At 39.3% G+C, this 22627-nt stretch overlaps 1 pseudogene; it reads right to left on the bottom strand.

The window, feature by feature from the left end:
• Window positions 1-6803: 6803 nt before the first annotated feature.
• On the bottom strand, window positions 6804-7909 carry LOC140523160 (actin, cytoplasmic 2 pseudogene; annotated as a pseudogene).
• Window positions 7910-22627: the final 14718 nt, after the last annotated feature.

The raw sequence follows: 22627 nt of genomic DNA, 5'->3' as shown, positions 1-22627 counted from the left end.
AATCTACAAAGAGGAGGTAGCATGATTCTATTTTGCTTCTAAACGTAGCAAAAGTTTTAAAAGGATATTCTGAAGTAAAGCTCAGAAAGGAAACTTTCATTTTTTTCTATTGAAATATAGGTATTTTCTTTTTTGCCTAGAAGGTATAATTTTATGGTGATATATGAAATTTATTTCTTCTCTTCCAAATATACATGAGGAGTTCTGATTTGTAGAGCAATTAAATTTTAGCACCACTGGAGAAAGATTAAGAAAGCACATCCAGATTTAATAAATGCTAGTCTCAGAGATTGACGTTATGTTGGTTATAAATATTTTCCATGTTCGACAAATTTAACTCTTACATTAAATAACAATAAAATATTAAAGAGACTAAATCTATTTATTTGAATTAAGTTTTACAATATTTAATAAATCTTAAACAAATCATTACTAACATATCATAAAAATTAGATTAACTTTATGAATACTACAATTTAAAATGGGTAATATTTAAAATATCATTTAATCTGTAAAAAAATCACATTGGTAGAAGCCGAGAAAATCCACAATTGAAAGAAAGTATAGTGTTCATATAACATAATATCACATGACATTTTAAATTGCCTTTTAGAGAATTGATGTTAAAATGCTTCCTTAGATCCAACCTTTCAAAATAAGAGCTTTACTCTCTAATATATCAATCAAAGCATTCAATCTTAGGATCTGATTAGAACCAAGTAATTGAAAAACTGCTTTACTTTTTTTTTTTAGCTTGGCCTTCTGTATTTTAATAAAAGTACTTTGTTTAGGAGATTTTGAGATTTATTGAGGGGAGGCATAAATGTACACCCACTTCATAATTTTACTGTGTGTAGGATTCTCAAGCTTCAGTAAAGACTTGCTCTTCCAAGGCCTCCTTAGGATATGGAAGTGACTCTGGATTCTCCAAAGTTATAACAACATTAATTACCACAGTTATAGTGTTGTTGTTTTGTTCTTCTTTTCAGTTTTGAACAGGTGGAAATTTCTCTGGTTAGCTGCTTTCTAACTCCCTTCCTTACAGGCCAACCCAGTAGACTGATTGGACATAAGTGTAGTGGCTGCAAACTGGAATAACATGGGGAAAAAAAGAAAGGTGGAAGCTCATTCCTTTGAAAAACAGGTTTTGTTTTATTTTAACCTGAAGCAGCAACTAGTTATTTATTTCCTAGAAAATGCCAAAATTTTGATCTACCAGGTAAAAGAAATTGTTCTTCCTAAACTTCTTACTTTACACATGTTTTCCCTGAATTTTCCTTTAGCTAGAAAAACATCCACCTGCAGTTCTTTAAAGACAAAGGAAAGTTTTCAAGGAGCAAGATGACCATAGTGAAAACTATGAAATTTTATTCTATTTCCCCAACTTCCCACTGAAGCATTGCTTTAATTTACTTACTTTTCTTGTCTGGTATTTAAATTATCTTCATGTTCTTGTTTCTTATCAAAAAGGAACCTAAATATTGTTTATATCTAATACCTCACAATTCAGCCAAACTGCTCTCTCCAAGGTTAGCAATGATCATAGTTTCCAAATGCAATGGCCTTTTCTTAATCTTCAGTTGGCATGACCTCTCAGCACTCTTTGACAATGTTGACCACTTTCTCCTCCTTAATACTCCCTTCTCTGTCGGTTTTTAAGACATCATTACTCATTCTCCTAGTACCTATCTGACCACTTCACTCTCTTCCTCGTTTGCTGGATCCTCTTCCAGATAACACTTTCTAATCACAGATATTCCTCAGGGTTCTCTCCTAGTCACTCATCCCATCTCCCTCTATATTACTTCAATTGGTGATTTCATAAGTTCCTGTGGATTTAATTACCATCTCTATATTGATAATTCTTAAATCTATCTATCCTGTCCCAATCTCTCTGCTGACATCCTATCTCACATTTCCAACTGCTTTTTAAGACATTTTGATCTGGAGGTCCAATAGGCATCTTCCAATTAGATATTTTACATTTCTTCTATCTTTTCATTCTTTAGATTCTGTTTGAGTGATTCTTGACATCTCACAGAGTCACTAGCTTCTACTTGCCTGATTCTAATTTTTATCCAATTATTTTCTTCAATTAGCTTTTGCATCTCCTTTTCCATCTTTCCAATTGTTCCTTGTAAGGAATTTTTTTCTCCAGTTAGGTTTTGTACTTCACTTTCCATTTGTCCAATTTTCCTTTTAAATGCTTCTGTGATTTCTTTTTTTCATATTTTTAAAATCATTGGTCAATTTTTCTTCTATTTCTCTAATTTGGCTCTTAAAATCCTTCTGGAGCTCTTCCAAGAATGCTCCTTGTGCTTCAGACTAGTTCACATTCCCTTCTGAAGTTTCAGATGGGATTACAGTCTCAGTGCTGACCTCTTTGTTATTCATGTTTTGGTCCTTGTCCCTATAGAAAGACTCTATGGTCTTTTCTTTTCTGCTTTGTTTCTTACTCATATTGATCACCCTTTTCCTGACTTTTAAAGTAGATCTCTGAGTCTGGGGGACAAGAGAATCTGTCCCACAGTTCTTGTGCCTAAAACTTGAGGCTTTGTGTGTTGTGGCCTCTGGTTCTTTCAGCTAGAAGCTAAAATGCCACAGTTTACCTGGTGCTGGAAAGCAGAGGCCAAGTGAAGTCTTTTTGGGTTTCCCAGTAGTTACTCTTGAGGTAGCTATGTTAAGTGTGGGGGAGGGGTGGTCTGGCCACAGAAAGTCTCCTCTGCTGAGCTAGAGCATAAGGAAGCTCAGTGGTTGGTGATCCCATCTGCACTAGTGTCTTCCTGATTTACCTGGGTGCTGAGGCACACCTGGGGTCCTGGTATTGGTGGTTGCAGGCTTCAACCCCTGGGGCTCAGGATCTCCTCCTGGTTTGCTTAGGTGGGGCTGTCTGGGACATCTGTGGTCCTGCACTGGTTTCCTTCAGCCCCAACAAGAGGGACCCTCATTAGTGATTTTCCTAATCTCACAGGCTAAAGACTGTTTACCCCTTCTGCTGCTCCCACTGTTCCAGGATTTCTCCTAGGGAGATATTCCCTGGGCTCTTCAAGGTCAACAAAGGGAGGAAGATAGAAATTACTGATCACTCCACCATCTTGGCTCCCAGAAGTCTCTCTGTTCAATAGGCATCTTAAACTCAATATGTTTATAATGGAGCTCATTATCTTTCCCCCTCCCCTCCTCTGCTTCCATTTTCTCTATCACTAGACAAGGTAACACAATCTCTCACAGTCTCTCAGGCTCACAACCTAGGATTCGTCCTGGATTTCTCACTATTTTTCACTTCCTCCCCATATCAAATTTATTGCCAAGGCTTGTAGATGTGACCTTGGCAACATCTTTTCAGTACTCCTTCTCTCATTTGACCATGGTGTAGGCACTTATTTTATACCTGAAGTAGTACAATACCCTGCTGGTGGTTCTAAGAGCTGAAAGATTCTTCCTGCTCCAATACATCCTCCATTCTTCCACTAAAGTGATTTTCCTAAAGTTTAGCTCTGATCTTGTCACCCCTCACCCCCACTCAATAATCTCCAGTTGCCTCTAGGAGCAATGTTCACTTTGGAATTCAATGCCTTTTTATAACATAACTCCCTCTTACCTTTCCAGTCTTTTTACACTCTATACACAAGAAATATTCTTTCATTCAGTGACACTGGCCTCCTGCCTTTTCTAAAAAAAAGATACTTCATATCTTGGTTATGAGCATTTTCTTTGCCCCCACCTTCCCCCTTGCCTGGAATGCTACTCTTTCTCTGCTCAAAAAAATGACATACTTGCCTTCTTTTTTTTTCTAAATCATTCTAGTGGAAGTTTTCCCCAACCTTTTTAATTCTAGTACTTTCCTTCTGTTATTTCCAATTTATCTTATATTTGTTTGCATATTGTCTTCCCCATTAGACTGTAAGCTCCTTAAAGGTAGGGACTATCTTTTCTTCTTTTTGTATCCTCAGTACAATGGCACTGTACCAGGTGCAGAGTAGGTTCTTAATACATGTTTATTGATTGGATTGAGTGAGTGATTGAAATGACCCATGACTGCTTAAGGTACTGTGCAGCTATCCCCAAATATATATGTTTTAATAATGCTTAAAACCTAAAAGGAAGGCTTTTCTAACAAATTTTACATATTGGTAGATGGATAAGGGACATATTTATGTGAGACTAGGGGGCCCTAAAATCATATCAAATTTTCACAAACGTGTGAGGCAGGTTTGCCATGGTGACAGAGAGATTTCAGATAATTTTTTTGATGTTTGCCACCTTTGTAGGATGTATGAAAATCTTCTGTTTACAGAAGGGAATATGGTAGATTTATTAAGAATGTTTATAAAGTCAATTTTTGCAAACAACTAGACAACTGAGAAATAGAGAATGTCACCTGAACACAAAGCACTCACAGATAACAAGCAATCAGAACAAAACAAGCCTCCTTGAAGCTTAAATCAATGCAAGTAAATAAATAAACATGCAAAAGATAAGCCAGAAAACCCAAAGAAAATAAAGTCTGCATTTCTGATACAAATTGTTTCAATTATCTGAGAAATTTAGCTAGTGTTCATAAACTGCCTATTCTAAAATGAACAACTCTCCTAAGCTGGCAACTTGAAGAAAAAGATTCCAGTAAAGATGCCCAAACTCCTTTCTTCTCTCCCTCGTGCCCCCAGCTTTTTCAGTTTTAGTAGTTCAAACAGTGCTGAAACACACTTCAAAACTTTGCCCTTTAAGAGTGTATTGGTTCCATTGATGAGGTAGAAAGAAGGGGTTGAGGGAGATGAGCAAGCAGGACTCAGGATGTAAAATGCAAGATAAGATGCAGGATATGCATTGATACCCCCCATTGTAGACTTTCCTGTATGCTTTCACAAAGTACCCCCAATTTCAGAACAACTCTTCCCTTCCCCTCTCATATTCTCTTTGCTTGTCTGTATGAGAAAGGCACCTCTGGACTACCTGATATCCCAGGCATCTCTTGCCCCCTTCTCCCCATTCCATAAAATTGTTTTTAAACCAGCCACCTAACCCCAATAACCTCATTTGCCTCCTAGAAGAAGAGCTTGCACTGTTTTGTAAGGGGATCAGGATCTACCACCTATTCTCTGTGTCCCCCACATGGAAGCAATCACCCCAATAAATGCCTTTCTTTAACTCAGGGACTGTCCAAGTGAATTTTTTCAGGCCAATAGGACCCACAAGCTCATTCCTCATCATTTCAGGTAGCAACCCAACATTCTTGGGGTGCACATAGAACTCATCACCATCATGCATCTCCTTATTCTTCCTAACATCCTAGTGAATTTATCTCATCCAGGTTCCACAGTGGATTGAGTTCTGGACTTGGATTTAAGATCTGAATTCAAACACAGCGTTACATACTTTTAAGGTGTGTGGCCTCGTAAATCACTTCTGTTCTTTTCACTTTCCTCTACTGTAAAAATAGTGATAATAATCATACCTACCTCCCAGGGTTGTTTTGAGAATTAAATGAGAAAATTGTGAAGTACAGTGCCTGGCACATAGTATGTACTATATGCTAAATATGCTATATGCTATATGCTATATATATATATATATTCATGTATATACACATACTAATATACTATATATTGCTACTGTTGTTGCTCTTGCTGCTACTACTGCTGCTACTACACTGGATGGGTATTCCTTTCAATAATTCCAATTAGAACTTAGCCACATTCTTTTGTGCATTGTCACAGCCAATAAATTCATCACTAAGTGGCTAGTCTACTTGTGATAACCCTCCATTTAGAGAGACTGCTCTTCTGGAAAGAGGAAATATGATATACCAAAGCTTGTGCCTGATGAGCATAACCTGAAATAATTCAAGGTCACCTATATACCACCATAAGATACTGGCAGAGGACTTTGCTCAAAATCTTCCATTGACTACATATTTATCTACTATAGGAACATTCAGACATTTTGATAAAGATTTCCTCATTAAACAAAATGAATAGAGGAGGTGCTTAATAAATTATTGCTCAGTTGGAATATTTTTTAAATTGTTAATGGAGGGTTTCCCTACAACTAGTACTAAACAATCTATGTTTTATTTTTTTTTCCTTTAATGTGTGTAGTTTTATTTGAACCTGTCTTAAGTTAGTGTATGGGTACAGCTCCTCCTTCCCCCCAAGTACTGGTACCACTCTCATAAAAGTCACAGGAAGATTGTAAAGTCTTCATTTACATGTATGTTGCCAGGAAGGGAGGGGATTTGGGGGGGCATTCATTAGGGCTGACAATTTAAAAAAAAGAACAGGTATTAAGGAGGAAGATAAAAATTTTAAAGAATTACATAATTTACACGGAAAACAATACTAGTACCTTCCCCCTCCTTCCTCTCCGTCTCTGGATTTGTATTATGTAGCTCCTTTGCTCTAGCAAAAGACAGCCTTCATAGAGGCTTGTAACAACTCTGTAATAATGCATTATACAATATTTGGAATGACTACTTAAAAAAACACAAAAAAATGTACAGAGTCCTGAAGACACACTGCAGAATTTTGGGGATGTTTGCCTCCAATATACTTAGATTGCTCGTCGCCTTCACTGTTCCAGTTTTTAAACTCTGAGTCAAACACACACACACACACACACACACATACACACACACACACACACACACACACAAATAATCTATGCCATTATCGTATCTTCTCTCTCTCTCTCTCTCTCTCTCTCTCTCTCTCTCTCTCTCTCTCTCTCTCTCTCTCTCTGTCTCTCTCTGGAAATTATCATGTCACACTCTTTGACAAACAAATAAGTAAACACAAGTAGTCCATTTAGAAGCATTTGCAATGGACGATGGAGGGCTCAGATTCATCATATTCCTGCTTGCTGATCTACATCTGTTGGAAGGTGGAAAGAGACACCAGGAGGAAGCCTCCAATCTAAACAGAATATTTGCATTTAGGTGGGGCAATGATCTTGATTTTCATTGTGATGGGAGGTAGGGCTGCAATTTCCTTCTGCATCTTGTCAGCAATATCTGGGTACCACCAGAGAATACAGTATTACTGTACAAATCCTTATGGATGTCAACATCACACTTCATAACTGAGTTGAAGAGAGTTTCCTGGATTTCACAGGATTTCATACCTAAGAAAGAGGTTGAAACAGAGCTTCTGGACTTTGGAACCTCTTGTTGCAAATGGTGATAACTTGACCATCAGGGAACTCATGGTTGTTTTCCAGAGAGGAGCTAAATGCAACAGTAACTATTTCCTGTTTAAAGTCTAGGGTGATATAACAGACCTTCTCCTTGACATTACATGTGATTTCTTTCTCAGCTGTGGTAGTGAAACTGTATCCTCTCTTGATCAGGATCTTCAATAGGTAGTCCATCAGACCATGGCTAGGCAAATCCAGACAGAGGATGGTGTAGGAAAGGGCATAACCTTCACTGGTGAGTACAGTGGTGTTTTACACCATCACCAGGGTCCATCACAATACCAGTGGTATAACCAGAGGCATACAAGGACAGTATAACTGGGATGGCAACAAACATAGTTGGGGTATGGTAGGTCTCAAACATAATCTGAGTCATCTTTCCTCTGTTGGCTTTGGGGTTCAGGAGGGCTTCTGTAAGCAACCCAGGGTGCTTTTCAGGGTCCACGTGGAGCTCTTTGTAAGAAGTATGATGTCAGATCTTCATTTTATCCCAGTTGTTGACAATAATATGTTCAATGGAGTACTTCAGGGTCAGCATACCTCTCTTGCTCTGGGCCTCATCCCCCACCTAGCTGTCTTTTTGGTCCATACTCACCATCACACCCTGGTATCTGGTGTGACCAACAATGTAAGGGAAGACAGCCTGAGAAGCTTCATCTCCTGCAAAGTCAGTTTTGTGCTTTCCAGAACCATTGTCAACAAAGAGCAGCAATATCATTGTTCATAGTGAACTTTGAAATGGCAAGTTCAAACCCTTAAGAGAGAGAGGAGGAGGTACCGTACTTGGAGGCAGAGGTGAGGCAAGTGCGTGCTGGTTGGAAGAGCTCACAGAACAACAATCTATGTTTTATAAATACATATACACACGCATAAACACATACATATAAATGGACATGGATATACAGATATATACATAGATAATTAGATATAGATATATGCACATACATACAAATATACATGTGTACATTATATGTGTAGTATGTAAAGAAGAAGTGTTAGTAATGACCGGAACTGTGAGCTTTATCGCACTGGTTCTAAAACTACACAACATCCCCCACTTCAAATCTAACTAAAGCATTAAACATTGCCAGCACTCAAAGGGCAATAGAGAGGTACCTGGTGGCCAAGAGCAGATTAAGACATATTATAAATAAGGAACCATTAGGAAGGAAAAGAGAATGAATTATAGAATAAACATTATCTTCAGGGAAATATATAATTTAAAAAGATGGAGTAATCATATTCAGAAAGTGGGAGCTTAAGTGGTTAAAAGAAATTGAGGAAGGCCTCATTTCCTCCTCACTCTCAATTTCTTTGTCTCTCTAAAACTTCCTGTTGGGTCAAATTAACTCTTTACAGTTTCATAGTCCAAGAAGATGGGTATGGGAGAAAAAAGACCCTCCAACACCCAGAGAGTTTGGCTAAGAATGTATTTCTCAGGTCAATCTGATGGGGGGGGTAGGATGACTCTAAACTAGATGACATGTTAAAATATAATTCTGGGGAAATAAATTGTGAGAAAGACAATAATTAACTTTAAATTCCAGTTTGTAGGCCATCAGTTAAGTACGACCTATAGTCTGAATATAGTTGTACTCAGAATCTCTCCCATCCACCAAATAATTTCATCCATTATCCTGTTATACTCAAGCCTGAAAATGAAATATTTGACTCTTCTTATTCCATTACATCTTATAACCAAGAGAAAGAATGGAATACTGTAGTTGAAAGCAGGCAGAACCTGGAGAAAAGGTCTGATTATGTCTTGGCTATACTCTGTACTGCCTGTCTGACTTTTGTCAAATTTCACAATCTTTCATATCTGTATTCCTAGCACTTAGCTCATTAAAAGAACTTAATGTATGTATGCTTTTTTGACCTTTAAGTTGAGCTTAGACCAGATGGTTTCTAGCTGATCATTTCTTGCTCTAGAAGAGGGATTGCTAACCTTTTTTTGTGTGTGTATTATGAGCTCTTTTGGTGGTCTGATGAATCATATGAATGAATAAAGCATTTATCAGTCATATCCTACATACAAAACACTGTGCTAAGCTCTGGTAATCTACATACAAAAGCAAGACAGTCCCTATTCTTGCAGTTATCCAGAACACTCATTCTAATGCAAAAATTACATATATAAAAGGCTGCAGCTCCAAGATGGAAAGGTCTGATTTTTCTTAGAGTACAATGGTAAAATATATTAATGCTTCTTCTTTAGTGTCATCTCCAGTAATAAAATCATATCATTTCTCCTTTGGAGCTGTTTAACAGTGTCAAGGAACTTGAGGAAAAGAACGTTTCTTCCTGGGTCTTCTGTAGGTGTGGCTATAGCATCTGCCATAGTAGTTGCCAGGCTGTATAACTCAAAAGGGGTTGTATACCAAGATGAGTGCTGAGTGCATTGTGCTCAAAATATTGCTATTCCCAAGACCCCAGGGTTTAGGGTCTTGGATTCTATTCATCAAGATCTGAGCGAAGATGGTGGTGAGAGTGGTAGTGGTTTAACTTTCCTAAAATATGCTGCCTCTTCTCTTTCCCGCAGAGTATCTTACTGTGTCAGGTAGGCTGATCTGCCTACTTTGTGTGTGGAAGTTGATTCACAAGATGATAGGGATGTCTGACTCCTCCACAAGAATTTCTTCCCTCAGTGAGAGCTGTGAGGACTGGGCTGAGGCCAGGACTAGCGATGTAGGAGAGTGTTGTCCCTTGTCTATGGCAGCTGGTCAGCAGCTGTTGCTGATGGTTATAAGGAAAGTGGACCTTCTCTGTACAATGTATTTCCCCTCAAGGAAGGTCTCTTAGGGATCCATTTTTAGAATTTTTTTCTTTTAATTGAATTTAAAGTAATCAAAAGTAATGCTAAATGTCAAGCTAAAGTTAGGGAAATAAAAATATTTTTTTTTCCTCTGTGAAAGTGCATAGACCCCATGAAATCTATCCATAGAACCGACTTTAGAGATACAATTATATATAATATGATGAAAACAAGTACATAAAGTATAGGAATCTAAACCAAACAAGATGCAATAAGCAGAAACTGAAGTAAGTATCCAAAAACACAACTTAAGTATGTGTGCTTGAGGACAAGGGTCAGGAAGCAAATATGCGACTATGTCCTTATCTGTTGTACAACAGGGATATGACTTCATTCACAGAGGTTGACTGTTCTCTTCCTTGATCTTCGGTTTCTTAAGGAAATGTGGGGGAAAAGTGCCAGGACCTAGAGAAAGACAGGACTTACCTTGTAGTAACCTAAGTTTTAGGAATAGCTACTTTTGACAGCGGGGCGAAGATGAGTCAGATCTTCCAGGGGTTAGCCAAGTATAAGTTTAGAGCCTTCCTCAATTAGAATGACTGTAGCAGCCACTACTTGGAAGCATGAACATTATCTGACAGTCCCAGGGTCTAAATGTTTTGAGAAATAGGCAGCTGGCCTTGGTTCAGGTCCTTAGGACTGGGTTATGACCCTCAAATCCTGTCCTCTCCTTTCATCAACATATAGAGTTAAAGAGTTTTCTGGATTGGGTGGAGTTAATGCTGGAATGTTGGTAAATTTAGTTTTCAGAGTCTCAAAAGCTTTAACTTACTAGGAACCATGCTCTAGAGGGAGTGAGTCAGGGTCTTGAGAGAAGTGATAAAGGGGCTTAGCAATTAGAGAAAAAATAGTCATCTAGATTCTATAAAATCCATACTTACCAAGAAAAGTTTGGAGCTGTTTCATAGTGGTTGCAACAGGGATAGACAAAATTGCCCTTTTCTTCTCTGAGGTTAAGGAAGGAGAGGTGGACATTAGTTCATGACCCAGACCCTCTGTGAACCCTTGGAGAATCTCAAGCTACTGTTTAGAAAGTCTCCAGCCCTCTACAGCAGATGGGTGGATAAAAAGAGATGAAATCATACATACCCTTTTCCTTTTTGTATTTTGGACTTGCTATAGTCATCTTTAATTCCCTTCAGAGAAGTTGCCTTTTCTCTGCATTCCTTTTGTCCCTGTTTGGTCCTTATTTGCTTAACCTCCTTGCCAGGTTTTTCTCCTCCAGGGTCCAAGCCATCGACTTCCAGATGACTGCTCAGGCTATATACCAATCTCCAACCAAGTACAATGTCTCTAGCTCCCAGGACCTGGCATCAGCCAGGTTCTAAAGTATGACCCTCTGAATGGGACCCAGTGAGAAAGGGACAGTTTCAAAAGCCAAGACCTTACCCCCTTACACCAAAAGAATTTGGGTCTCATTTTTTTTTGAGGAGGGAATGATAGGATATGGACTCTGTACTCCCTCCCCCTTTGAACTTTTCCCTAAATTTCTCCACATGGCCTAGTCCCTGGCATTCACTTGAGGCATCTGCTCATCCCTGAATAATCCTTCCAACTGTCCTTTCCTGGTGGCTCTGACCCAACCCTAACCTTCAATTCTCTTGCTTCTGACCGCCAACCCAGGCTATGTCCTATACAAATCTCATCTATCTCTTTCTCTGTTGCCTCCAGGTCACCCCAGCCTATTGTCCATCCCTATATCCCATCCAAATATTCCCACAAAACTTCTTCCTTGATAAAAAGAATCTGTCTTATCTACCAAAGGTCAGGTTCTTAAAATCCCTCCAATTTCTATTAGTAAAAGAAGAAACTTTGTCTCTGACTGAAACAAGGCTTGAGTGGTTGAATTCTTTCCAGACAGGACCTGTACTCTTTAAAAAATGTTCATTTGTCATTTTCTCTTTTCATTTTTAAAATTAATTAATTTATTTTTAGTTTTCAACATTTATTTTCATGAGACTTTGAGTTCCAAATTTTCACCACTTCTCTCCCCATTGCCTACCCCAAGACAATGTATACTCCAATAACTCCTTCCCCCAATCTGCTCTTCCTTCTTTCCCACCCTCCCTTCTCTCATAACCTTCCCTTTTTTTCCTTACAGAATAAGATAGATTTCTATACCCCATTGCCTGTATGTCTTGTTTCCCAGGTCCATGTAAAAATAACTTTTAATATTCGTTTTTAAAACTTTGAGTTCCAAATTCTCTCCATTCTTCCCTCCCCATCCATCCACACTGAGAAGGCATACAATGCAATATAGGTTATACATGTGTGGTCATGGAGAAGATTTCCATAACAGTCATAATATGAAAGACTAACTATACTTTCCTCCATCCTATCCTGTCCCTCATTTATTCTATGCTCTCTTCTGACTGTCTCTTCTCAAAAGTGTTTACTTCTAATAACCCTCTCCCTCCACGTGGCCTTCATTTAATTATCCCCTAACTGCTCCCCGACTTATTCTCTTTCCCCTATTTTCCAATAGTATAGGATAGATTTTCATACCAAATTGAGTGTGCACATTATTCCCTCCTTAAGCCAAATCCAGGGAGAGTAAGGTTCACTACCTCTCACCTATCCCTTCTTGCCCTCCATTCAAGAAAAAGGTTTTTCTTGCTCCTTTTATATAAGAAAATTTATGTCATTTTATTTCTCTCTTTCTTCTTCTCCCAATATATTCCTCTCTCAACCCTTCATTTTATTTTTGTAGATATCATACCTTCATATTCAACTCATGTGGTGCCCTCTGTCTATATGTATATAATCCCTCCAACTGTTACAATACTGAGAAAAGCCTTAAGATACAAATATTATCTTTCCATGTAGAAATGTAAATGGTTTAACTTTAGTAAGTCCCTTATGATTTCTCTTTCCTGATTTCCTTTTCATACTTCCCTTGATTCTTGTGTTTAAAAGTCAAATTTTCTATTCAACTCTGGTCTTTTAATCAAGAGTTTGTGAAAGTCCTCTATTTCATTGAATGACCATATCCCCCCCTGAAGTATTATACTCAGTTTTTGTTGGGGATGGAAGCTCAATTCCATGTGGACAGTCTTGGGCGGGTAAAGGTGGGAACTTCTAAATCTTAGAGTTCTCATGAGGCCCCCCATGAAACACCAGGGAATCGAAGAGTGAGACCGAGCTATCTCGTGTATTTCCGCCTCTTCCTGTGAGAAACGTGATGGGAGGAGCATCCCCGCCCTCGAGACTGTCCCGGATCTGGGCACACCTATTGTTATCTAACAGGCACGGTATTCAGGTGCAAACTACGTGGCCAGAGAGCTTAATTAGGGTCAGGAAAGCCTGAAGGCACTCTTAGCGTGGAGGGGCCCTGACAGGACAGAAGGCTCCGTTTTTCCTCTCTCCGCTCTCCCCTCCCCCTCTCTCCCCACTTACACTTCTGCTTCCAATCTCTTACTGTAAGATCTTTGCCTCCTTGGGAGATTTCTCTCTCCCTCCTAAGGAAGAGCTCCCCCTGCACATGTAACCAGGACCCTGAATAAAGCCTAACCCTTGTTCGACTCTGGAAAGTCTCTTCTCTCATATGTTTATCCAGTTTGGCCAACCGAAGACCTGGGAAAGGTAAGGTAAGACTCGGGTAGCCCTCAGGCCTCTAGGCCTGGCAGTTGGGGCATTCCAAACAGGGACAGATGCAGATATCCTGGGTGGTTGGGGACACCCAGAAGGGGCTGTGAAAGTAGCGAGTCCCGAATCCTAGATTCGGAAGGAGAGACAGAGTGAGTAGCTTCCCACACCCATGGGAAAAGGGCAGGGATGGGGAATCCATTGCCAGTAATAAAGCCAGAGGAACAGGAGGTCTGGGCTGAGATACTTTACAGGGAATGCAGGGAGGCGGGGGTCACTATAGAGTTAAACGACCTCCGAGAATTTTGTAAAAGGATTTGGAAGGTCTCTCCTTGGCTTGAGCAGACCGGAATATCAAGAGAAAGATGGGGAGCGGTCGGAGAACAAATGACCGCTTATGAACAAGAATGCCCCGGGGAGCTGGAAGATTTAGATTTCCTGATATTCGGTGTGATTAAAAGTCTTTTGGAAGGCCCGGAGAGACCAGGGCGGGATTGGAATGAGAGTGGAAGCGGAGAGAGGGGAGGGGAGAACCCTGGCAAGCAGAAAGTTAAGGAGTGTAGAGAAAAAATAGGTTTGGAGCTCCATCTAGCAGATGGGAAAGGCGATGCAGGAGAGCATACAGCGTGTCTTCCCTCTGCGCCTCCTTATAGCACGCTCCATACTGGAGTGGATAGGACCTGCCTTAGCGGTCGCTCAGTACCCCAGCACTGGAAGCTCAAAGAAAGCCAGAGACCAGTGTGGGGAATAGGAGGGTGCCAAAATACTTTAGAGACAACGCACCCAGTAAAGTGGGAGGCAGAGGATCGCCAAGGGACCGTATGGCCGTTGGTGATTCCAGGACTTAGTTTTAACATCTGGGGCAGAGATATCATGAGCTGCCTGGGGATGAGGCTATCAAATTTTTAGTAAGGGCCATTGCAGTTGCACTGGAGTCCCCACCCTTGAATTGGAAGTCAGACACCCCAATTTGGGTGGAGCAATGGCCCCTGACTCCAGAAAAACTCCAGGCATTACAAATACTGGTTAAGGAGCAATTAGCACCCTGGAATGCTCCTGTGTTTGTTATAAAGAAAAAATCCGGGAAATTCAGGTTCCTTACAGATGTTAATCAAGCATTTGTGAGCACCTGGCAGCAGCTATACCAAAGTAACCAGCCAGTATGCATTCTTATCAACTTCACCATAAAGGCGATCCTCGCTAAACAATAAAGGGGAAGAGGTCGCCTAACACAATCAGAGCTTGATACAGCTGTCTCAAAAAATTCACATACTGCTCCAGCTATGAGACATTTTGTGACTATTCCACGACAACCCCGCAAGGAAAGTAATACCCAGGCTGGAAATAAGGACACATGGGCCATGGTAAAGGATATGGCCTCAGGGAAATGGCAAGGTCCGTATAAGATACTAATATGGGGTCCAGGGTATGTTTGTGTCTCCACAGGAAAAGGGGACGAGTGGATTCCCATTAGAAGGATCCGTAGGTAGAAACCGGTGTCGGAAACGACAGAGACGCAGGAAGCGACTATGCCCGGAGACCCCGGAGAAGAATCATGCATCACCTAAGTCTGCTGCTGACAGCTTTAACCTTGCTGCCCAGAGAGGAAGCAGCACTCATCCCAACCACTGACATTGCTGCCCACTCCATCTAGGCATCTCCTTTCAGCGGCTGAAGGAGGACCTTGGCATCACAAACCCAGGACACATGGGGGGAGGTGACCAACTTTTCGCCTGAATACCACAGGCTTGGCCGTTGAGATCCATTTGCATGACTGAAGGGGTGGTGATGTGTAAGGTGCCAGCACTGAGCTACTTCTCTTAGAATATGCTTTGGAATTAGTGATTGCACTTCCCCTTGTTGTAATTCAGCCATTTAGCTTCATCTTTGTTTTGTTGGATGCCTCTCTTTGTCAGTTGTGCTAGCTGCAGATTTCTGTGTAAATGAAGTTCTTGTTGTGGGGTACTCATATGCTAAAGGCCTTCCTAACCCACTCAGCCTCCGGCCGCTATTGGCTCTAGAGCCATGTGCGCTCAGCGCAAAACAAAAAAGGGGAGATGCTGGGGATGGAAGCTCAATTCCATGTGGACAGTCTTGGGCGGGTAAAGGTGGGAACTTCTAAATCTTAGAGCTCTCATGAGGCCCCCCATGAAACACCAGGGAATCGAGGAGTGAGACTGAGCTATCTTGTGTATTTCTGCCTCTTCCTGTGAGAAACGTGATGGGAGGAGCATCCCCGCCCTCGAGACTGTCCCGGATCTGGGCACACCTATTGTTATCTAACAGGCACGGTATTCAGGTGCAAACTACGTGGCCAGAGAGCTTAATTAGGGTCAGGAAAGCCTGAAGGCGCTCTTAGCATGGAGGGGCCCTGACAGGACAGAAGGCTCCGTTTTTCCTCTCTCCGCTCTCCCCTCCCCCTCTCTCCCCACTTACACTTCTGCTTCCAATCTCTTACTGTAAGATCTTTGCCTCCTTGGGAGATTTCTCTCTCCCTCCTAAGGAAGAGCTCCCCCTGCACATGTAACCAGGACCCTGAATAAAGCCTAACCCTTGTTCGACTCTGGAAAGTCTCTTCTCTCATACGTTTATCCAGTTTGGCCAACCGAAGACCTGGGACAGGTAAGGTAAGACTCGGGTAGCCCTCAGGCCTCTAGGCCTGGCAAGTTTTGCTGGATAGGTGATTCTTGATTTAATCCTAACTCCTTTGATCTCAAGAATATCATATTCCAACCCCTCTGATCCCTTAATGGAGAAGCTGCTAGATCTTGAATTATCCTGATTGTATTTACACAGTACACAAATTGTCTCTTTCTGGATACTTGCAATATTTTCTCCTTGACCTGGGAGCTCCGGAATTTGGCTACAATATTCATAGGTTTTCCTTTTGCGATCTCTTCTTTCAATATCTACTTTATCCTCTGATTCTAGATTATCACGGCAGTTTTCTTGCATAATTTCTTGAAAGATGATGTCTAGGTTCTTTTTTTAATCATGGCTTTCAGGTAGTCCAATAATTTTTAAGTTGGATCCATTTTCTAGGTCAGTTGTTTTTCCAGTGAGATATTCCACACTGTCTGTTATTTTTTCCATTCCTTTGGTTTCTTTTTATAACTTCTTGATTGTTCACAAAATCATTAGCTTCCATCTGTTTCATTTTGCTCTTTAAGGAATTATTCTCTTCAGTGAGCTTTTGAACCTTCTTTTCTATCTGACCTGTTCTGCTTTTTAAGTTATTTTTCTGGATGACTCTTTGGATCTCTTTCACTATTTGGGTGAGTTTATTTTTAAGGTGTATATTTTCTTCAGCTTTTTTGGGTCCCCTTTAGCAAGCAGTTGACTCATTTTTCATGATTTTCTTTCATCATTCTCATTTCTCTTCCCAATTTTTGCTCTACTTCACTTATATGATTCTCAAAATCCTTTTTTCAGCTCTTCCATGGCTTCAGACCAATTCACATTTTTCTTGGAGGCTTTGGGTATTGGAGTTTTGACTTTGTTGTCTTCTGTTTGTATATTTTGGTCTTCCTTGTCATTAAAATAAGATCCTATAGTCTGATTCTTTTTCTGATTTTTGCTCATTTCCCCAGCCATTTACTTGACTTTCTAACTCTTTCTCAAGGTAGCTCTCTGCTTCCTGTGGGGTAGATGTCAGTCATTCAATACCCCCATAATCTGTGGGCCTAGAGTTCCAGAAACTGCTGTTGCCTCTGCCACTGCTTTTTGCTGCTGCTGCTTCTGTGGGCTCCTCCAATCCCTCTACCAGCCTGGGGCTGGGCTGGACCACTCTACTCTCTCACACAGGTCCAACAGGCTTTTTTTTTCCCACTGATCTTCCAATTTATCCTTGGAGTTTTGTAGTTGTGAAATCTGGAAACAGCCACAGGTGCCAGAGATTCAGTTCCCCCTTGGCCTGCTCAGGTTCAGTTTATGCTGGTGTGGTCCATGCTTGAATGCTCTCTGCTCCCAGCACCGCATGATACACACTTTCTATGGATATTCTGGGCTGTCTTTGGCTGGAGATTTGCTCCATTCCATCATTTTGTGGGTTCTGCAGCTCCAGAATTTGTTTAGAGTCATTTTTTACAGGAATTTGGCTGGGCTTATAGGGAGAGCTCTACCAAGTCTCTACTTCTACTCCACTATCTTTGCTCTGCCTCTAATATCTACATCTTTTGCCCTTGAATTTTGGGGTCCCTAGGACCCCAGTCCCCGCAAAGATTCTAGATCAATTGGACATTTTGTATACTTTGCTATTTTGCTGTGGTTCCCTAATGTATTTACTATGGCATGTATCACTGAAAGTCATTTCTATGTGCTGCCTTCAAAATGTTGAATGCATTTCATATTAACTGTACACTTCAAACACTTAAATGGTTTGCTGTGACTCAGCATGGTACAGTGATTTATAGTTAGAGAATTTGAGTTCATATCCTGATCTGAAACTTCTCAGTTGTATTACTTTAGGCAAGTAATTTCTGGTCCTAAATTTCCTCATCTGTGAAATGAAGCATCCTGTCTGAATAGATGACCTCTAAGGCCCCTTCCATCTCAAAATCTATGATGCCAAGTACATATTTATCACAGTTTAGAGTTTCTAGTCACCAGCACAGTCACCATTACATTGAAATGAAAAGTTTTCATTCCCTTTTCAAGTGAAATTTGATTCAACCTACCTCAAAAATATGCTATTTTGTTATTTAACATACTTCTCGATATCTTCTCATCAATAGTGAATTATGGATCCTCTGGCTAAGGTGTTATTTGACTTCATATTAAGAATAAGTTTTACCCTTACTGTGGTTCTTCAAATATCCTGTTGACCTTGAAATGAAAGGAATATCTCTTGACAGAATAACTCACAAAATAATAAGGAAAAGGCCACATAATAGCTCATGCAGCATTTCTCTTGTTTCTAAAGAAGCTGTGCACCAAAATTAGATTCAATTACTGGTCATTAGAAATATCAAGGTTAACATCCAGAGAAAGAACTACAGAGTCTGAAAGCAGATTGAAGCATACTATTTTCACTCTGATTTTCATTTTTCGTTTTTTCTTTCTCAGTTTTCCCTTCTGTTTGGATTCTTCTTTCACAATATGACTAACGTGGAAATATGTTTAGCATAAATGTGTATGTTTAACCTATATCAGATTGCTTGTTGTATTGGGGAGGTGAGAGGGGAGGGAGTTGGGGTAGGGGAGGGAAGGAGAAATATTTGGAACTCAAAATTTTACCAAAATAAGAGTGTTGAAAACTATATTTACATGTGATTGAAAAAAATACTATTAGGAAAAAATAATAAAATAAAAAGAAAAATTAAGTTTAAAGGAATAAAATGGAATGTCTTATGTACTAGGATATAACCTGGAACACATTTCCTGTCACTAGCATATAACCTGGAACACATTTCCTGTCACTAGGATATAACCTGGAACACATTTCCTGTCACTAGGATATAACCTGGAACACATTTCCTGTCACTGTTCTTGTCTTCTAAAAACTTCTTTTTTAAAACTTTCTCCTAAAGATTAAAATCACTAAGCTCAGTAGTTCATATTTCATGGGACCAGGGGTTCATTTTGATGATTATTACCTCAATAATTATTGATTATAATTGAATGCTGGAATAAGATGATTCTAGGCATTCTAGGAAAACATTATAACTTCCTACTCAAGGAAGACAATACAGTAGGTCAGAGAAACAGGCAATTATATGCTGCTTTTTTGTCAAAGGACGTTAGAACTTTTCCTCACTTTTTTCTTTAAATAGTAATGTATTAAAATCATAATTTATAGAAAGACTAAATGCAGTTGTAACTAAATACTATCACAGGTTGTGTGGAATTTTCTTTCAATAGTTAATTTAAAAATCATCGCCTGCAGTTGGCAATCCAGGTGACATTTCAATGGAATTCTTTTTCTGTTTGAGAATTTATTTGAAGAAGAGTTCTTTCCCTGCAAACAGGAATGTTTGAAGATCAAAATAACATCAAGGATGTGTGTCATGTGATTCCCCTGGCTCTCTGCAATGGTTTTAGAAAACTAGAAAGAGACACCATCAGTAATAGCTGAAACCAGCCATTCATGTGCTGCTTCTTTAGTCACCTATGGTGGTTGAAAATGCTTTATTATCTACATATATATATATATATATATATATATATATATATATGTAGATAGATAGATAGATAGATATAGATATATAGATACATATATCTATATATATCTGCTAAATATATTTATGTTTGCTATATATATATATATCTTTTAAATGCACACACATGCACATTATATATATATATATATATATATGTGTGTGTATATATATATATGTATATATATATATATATATATGTATATATATATATATATATATATATATATATATGCTAAATCATTTTGCTAATATTTGCTCAGACTCCCTAGTCACAAATCAGGCTGTTTCTCTCCTCCCTTTAGGCCCTCCCTGCCTCCCTTTCTCCTTTCCTCTTTCCTTTCATCTTTTTTCCTTATTTCCTTCCCTTTCTTTTTCCCTCCTTCCTTTTATCAGACATTCCCTCCCTCCTTTCATTTATTTTCTTATTTCTTTCTTCCCTTTTCCCTTCCTTCTCACTTTCTCTCCCTCCTTCTCTTCTTTTACTTCCTTATTTCCTCATTCTTTAACTATAGACATATTTAAATGCATCTTACATATATCAACATTATTTTAGCATGAAGAAATAGAGAAAGTTTAAGTCTTATCATCTAATCAAATAACAAGCTTTTTAAAGTTTTTGCTGTGTAATAGATCTGTGTTAAGTGCTGGGAATATAAATAAAATCCAAACTAGTTCCTATATTCAAAGAGCTTTCATTCTAATGGAAAAATAAGATACAAGTAAATGATTCCATATAAGCTACACATAAAATGCCAGTCCACTCTGAGCTCAACTACAAAGATTTCGTCTAATGTGTTTATTTAAACTAAGTAATAGGTGCAGAAATATGATGTACAGATTTTGTTTTTTTGAAATGGGTTAGCCATTGACCAATATTTTTGTTTGCTTTCTTTTTTTTAATTAGCACTAGCTCAACAGTGCTTTCACATCATCCCTATACTTGAAAAATCAATTTTTTGCCATATACTAATGATATCCAAAGGGGAGACTATGACCTCATCCTTGAGGATTATATGTTCAGTCAATCAGAGAGTGGACATATGGGTAACATCCTACTCTCCCCCAGAAAGAGTTTAAAATCAACCATAACATCTGTTTTAGTTGTTAACAAACATCTCTTTAGTTCCTGCTTTGTTCCAGGCACTACTAAATTCTGTGGCCACAAAAACAAAAACAGTCCTTGTCCTCAAGAAGCTTATATTCTAATGGAAAAGAGAACACACAAACAATAATGTATACACAAGATATATAAGTGGTAAATTGGAGATTATCTCAGAGAGATGGTGCTATTATTGAGAGGGACCAAGAAAGGTATGCAGCAAAGGTGGCATTCTAGACTTAAAATAAGCAGGAGAATATGGTAGAAGGAGAAAAGGAGGGATAACATTACAAGCATGGCAGACAGAAATCAGGAAATAGATTATTATATATATGCAATATAAAGGAAACCAGTGTTACAATATTATGGAATATATGGAGGTAAGTAAAGTATAAAAGGACTGAAAAGAGAGAAAAGGGAGAGATTATGAAGGACTTGAAAAGCCAAACAGGGGATTTTATATTTGAAACCAGAGATCATAGGGAACCACAGGATTTTGTTTAATGGGCTGGGATTGTATCTTAATTGAATGATAAATGCATTTTAAGTGAACTTCAAAGGAGAAGTGGTCATTGAGTGATGGTTGGAGAGGGAGAGTTTGGGAGTGGCAATTGGTAGCAGTAAGTTTTTCTACTCTCCCCCATCACTTAGGAAGGGGGTAGTCATGAACAAAAATGAGATCAGTAATGGAAAATCTGGCCAGAGCAGTTGTCTCTTCAAGAGGGAGCCAAGTCTTGGTGACACCTAGATGATGAGTGAGTTGGAAAGGAAAAGATTTAAGATGAAACCAAGTTTGGAGCAAACATTCCAGAAAGTATAGTGAAAATGGTAGGTATATCTGGAGTGGGATATTAGGGAAGTAAGGTTGAGGAGAACGGGAGTTAAGAAATGGGCACTGAGTTTTCAGAAGGATGAAATTTATACTAAGACAGCAAGGGGTTCACAGTCACCAGAATAGGATGAGTATGAAGGAACAGGAGTACCCTAACTCTGCCTACAGGCAGATTAGCAGTGATTAGAGAGTAACCCATTGAAGGCAACAGATTATTCAAGGATGAAATGGAAAAGTAGTAATGTTGCATCTTGGGAGATGCAGGAGTCCTGACTTACCACATGCAAGAGCTAAGGAAGTACAGCTGAGAAGAGTCTGGACAAAAGGCTGGGGCTGGCAATTCAATGTGGGTCTTATTCAGGATGGTCTAGGGATCCCTGGAGAAGGTCCTTTGGGCAAAATGACTGAGGCCACACACAGGTGACTGAATCCAGGGCTGATTCAAGAATCCCTAGAAAACTTCTACAGAAAAGTTACTCCTGTACAATCTCAGGAATTTAGCTCTGGAGTTTGAAAATTAAATATTTGGAGTAGAGTGATATATTTCTCTTTTTCCATTCACATTAACAATTTTATTATTTCAAAGTGCAATCGTTTCTTCATTTTAATAATGAGATCAGGCAGCCTTTAGATCTCTTTAAAAGCCTAGTTCTAAATCGTAAAGTATAACAGATTCTCCATATGGAAGGCAGAAGAAAAATATTTATTCAGACATTAGAAAGCCAAATCCCAACAACAGAAAACAAAATTCATCATAGTAACCAAGAAAATACCCATTAGTATTTTAGGGGACAAAGTCATTCTCAAGCCTCTCACACCTCTACCCCCACTGAGATCTTCCCATAAACACTCAGAAGACTAGCTATGCCTTTCTGTGCCCTCTTTTTTCTTCCCCTAGCCACTCTCACCAATTTTGTCCCAGTTCTGCTCCAGCTCTGCTTCTCCCT

Source organism: Notamacropus eugenii, chromosome 2 (assembly GCF_028372415.1).
Source record: "Notamacropus eugenii isolate mMacEug1 chromosome 2, mMacEug1.pri_v2, whole genome shotgun sequence".
Taxonomy (NCBI): Eukaryota; Metazoa; Chordata; class Mammalia; order Diprotodontia; family Macropodidae; genus Notamacropus; species Notamacropus eugenii.
The sequence above is the reverse complement of the archived record's forward strand: the minus strand, read 5'-3'. Positions and strand labels throughout refer to the sequence as shown.